Source organism: Rhamphochromis longiceps, linkage group LG15 (genome assembly GCF_057381845.1).
Source record: "Rhamphochromis longiceps isolate RC_006_pf linkage group LG15, R_longiceps_female_GT1.1, whole genome shotgun sequence".
Classification (NCBI taxonomy): domain Eukaryota; kingdom Metazoa; phylum Chordata; class Actinopteri; order Cichliformes; family Cichlidae; genus Rhamphochromis; species Rhamphochromis longiceps.
This window is the reverse complement of record NC_140571.1, coordinates 650,021-653,714: the sequence shown is the minus strand read 5'-3', so window position 1 is coordinate 653,714 and position 3,694 is coordinate 650,021.

The following is a 3,694-nucleotide window of genomic DNA, read 5'->3' as shown; positions in this document are numbered from 1 at the left end:
TCAGTAAGGACATCTCCTGGTTTCATCCTCATGTTTCCCTCTCACCACATATCCAAACCGACATCATGACCAGCAGCTTTACAGCTGTGGCTCCAGCAAACATCAGCTGATACTAGAAAGTAATATGAAATAAATTATAACAACAGCTGATCAAGCTTAAACGTGCTGCTGTTGTTTAGCACGACATCCGCTGGTTTCCTCTTTCTGGCACAAAGTGGGCGATAAACAAACAAGAGAGAAAAGCCGATCAGCTGATCATTGATCAGTTTCATGATTGAAGTAGCAACAGGAGAGGCAGGGGGAGAGAATGAGAGAAGAAGAGGCAGCTGACAGCGTAATGACGCAGAATAAATCCAGCTTTGTGTCTTTTTCCATCCTAGCTGAAGAAAAAGTCAGCACAACGAAAATAAACTCCACCTAAACTTGGTTTATATCTGACCCAGATAGACTGCAGGTCATAACTTCTTACCTGAAGTTCAGTTCACCTGACACTCGGACCGGCGGCTGCCTCAGGTCTCTCCTTCTCCTGCCTCGCCTTTCCCTCATCCACCTGCTGGAAGCTCCACCATAGCCACCACCAAACAACTGAGTTATTTTTACAAATCAAAGGAGCTTGCAAAGAAAGGCGTCTGGACTTCTTTAAGTTGCTTGAAGACGTTTCACCTCTCGTCCGAGAAGCTTCTTCAGTTCTAAGGTCAAATTCTAAGGTCACATCCTGGGCCATCTGACCTCAGGAAATCACATGATAAGGTGGGGCCAGGTTTCACAATGAGCTCACCTGAAACTCTGGTTGATTGGGACCCACACCCAGTTTCACACCTTGGCTCAGGCGATTAGAGGATCATCAGGGGGTCCTTTTGTCCCTCTGTGGGGGGAAACTCCCACTAGGTTTATATCTGGGACTCTCCACCATTTGACCTTAGAACTGAAGAAGCTTCTCGGACGAGAGGTGAAACGTCTTCAAGCAACTTAAAGAAGTCCAGACGCTTTTCTTTGCAAGCTCCTTTGACTACGATGACCTGGTTGACTGAGAACCTTCACAGACATATTTTTACAAATCTTCCAGCATCTGGCCAATCCACCACCTTTCATTGTTTATATCGTTACTACAAAATAAATAATAATAAGATCATCGGCCCATAAAAACGAAAAATCACCATCGGCCCACCGGGCAAATGCCCGATGGCCAGTCCAGCTATGGACGTGCCATCAGTTAACCCTTCGGCACGCGTGCCCAGGATTGCCGACCCCTGCTCTAAAGGATTCCTTTAGTTGTTCTTTTTGCAAATGCACCAAATCTGGTCCCTCCTAAAGTCCACTTTGGACCACACACTCAGAGTTCTGTGAGCAGCTACCAGATCCTTCGTTTCAAATCCAGTCAAGTGTTGTACAAAAGCAAAATTACTCATGTTGTGTCACTTTTCACGTACACGAGCCAGAGTGTACAGAAACAATTAGAAGTTCAATATTACAGATGGGAACCATAATCTCCAGCTCATATTTATAGCCCACTGCGTCTCAATGTTAACCGATGAAGTTTCAGCAGATGTTAGATGTTATCTTTCATTCCCTCATATGTCTTTACTGAATGACAGTAACATTAGGAGGGAATTTCGTGCTAGACTATCTTTAGACGACGCCAACTTGATTTGGCTAACTTGTACTTGCCAAAGGCTCTTATCCCCCATTACTCAAAATTGGAATTGCATTAGGAAGGGATCAACTTACAGCAAGTGTGGGTTGGAAGAAACATTACAGGCGCACTAACTCTTTCATTGTACTGTGAGTGTTAAAGTTAAAAGCATAAATCTGGAAAAACTTGTTTGACTAAAAAAAATCTCTTAGTTATATTTTTTCCCACAAATTAAGGTTTAAATAAAAACGTGGGAAACACGGGGCTTTGAGCTAAATGCTAACAGCAGAACGTGAACATGTGGTTGAGCTAAGCTTTTGTTGAGACACTCAAGTCTGAGCTGTAAATATCAGCGCCATAAAAATGTGGTCATCCGAGTCATTTTGATTCACTGCTGAGGATGAATTATTTGAATTATTGCATATTTGTTTGTTTTTTAAACTCAGAATTAACTTTTGGTCGAATATTTGAGTCATTCTGACTGGAAACACTTGATGAATTTTGATGAGACTTTGTGGTTCGGCAGAGTGAGCTCAAGCTGGTTTCCAGTTCTCTGCTGAGATTTCGCTTTCTTCTCTCCTACAATGTGAACCCGTGAATGGGATGTAAATAGATTACCACATTGTGATTCAACTTCAATTCATTCACCAGTTCACGATCATATTCACCTCGGGGTAATGCATAATGCATAGACCCTGCAGAATGTGAGAGAGAACCTCAACAATTAGACAATTCACTGTGAGCAACTGTGGGGAGAAAGAACTCCCCTTTGATAGGAAGCAAGCTCTGATAAAGCTCAGGGAGCAGCAGGTGTCTACTGCGACTAGTTGGAGGGCGGAGGTGTATCTGGTGTGTGTTGGTGCATCATCATAACAGCGTTGGTCCCGATCCAGCCAATCAGACATGTTCGTTTTGTTTCTGTAACCATAACGTTGTTTTCTTTATTCATTTTCTTTTATATTATTCTTTTATCATTTACGATGCTCGTGTTGGTTTGCTTGTGATAATGTTTAAGTAGCAAAGTCTTGGCTAATGCTAACTGATGCTCAGACAACACGATGTTGATCCTGGACCAACGTGAAGGATCCTTTTTATAAACACGAGCGTTTGGTACTTAAACTTTTTTTTTTACATAACTCAGATTCAGAAATGAGAAAAAAAGTTTTGTATTAAAGTTAAATTCATGCCTCAGGTTCTCAGAGGACGTGATAACTTCTGCGTTTGGATCATACAGGACTCTTCATCGTTTAAATACAGCACCTGACTCTTCTGCGTCGGGAGCTCAGCTGAGACAAAACGTTTAAATATTTCCTCACTTCAAATCATATTTTCACTCTCAGTCTGAAAACAGGATTACCGGCCTGCTTCTGTCGTTATTTTTACACTGCGAGAGTTTAAACAGCTTCACATCTGTTTACTTAAATTCGACTTTTGGGCCGGGCGTCTAAAACGGTTTGAAGCTCACCACAGCTCGATGCCTTTCTCATCTCTCACTGTGGTAATGTTAGTGGGCAGTTCTGTAACCTTCAGCCTGCTGCACCTCGGCTCGTGTCGCAGAGAAGATGAGACCCGACTCCGCACAGTGTGGCGGCGCGGGTGGGGGACGAGGAGTCCTTTCAGATTTCACAGCTGATAGAAGGAGTGAACAAGCGTGGAGAGAAAAGCCCGAGTGTGGCGTGTACCTCACTGCGTCAGGACTGCAACACACACAGCGCAGTCACGACACAGCGGCCGCATCCGTTCAGCTCCAGTCGCCCGTGCGGTCGAATCCTACACGAGGCAGAGGTCTCCATGTGAGCCCCCTTTATCGCTATGTTTGATGACAAACGCTTTCCTGTGACTGTGGTTTAAAACAGCAGCCAGGACAGGTACGAGATTTGACCGGAAAGGATTTGTCAAATGAGCTCTCGGCGCGGGTCTGCTACCAACCCCCGGCGATGAGGATCACATTATCAGAGGCTCTGATAGGATGTGACCTTTACCCCTGGAAGCTTTCCACCTTTCTGTGGTTTAGTTTTAACGCCTCAAAGGTCTCCCTGCAACAACAACTCAAAATCTCAC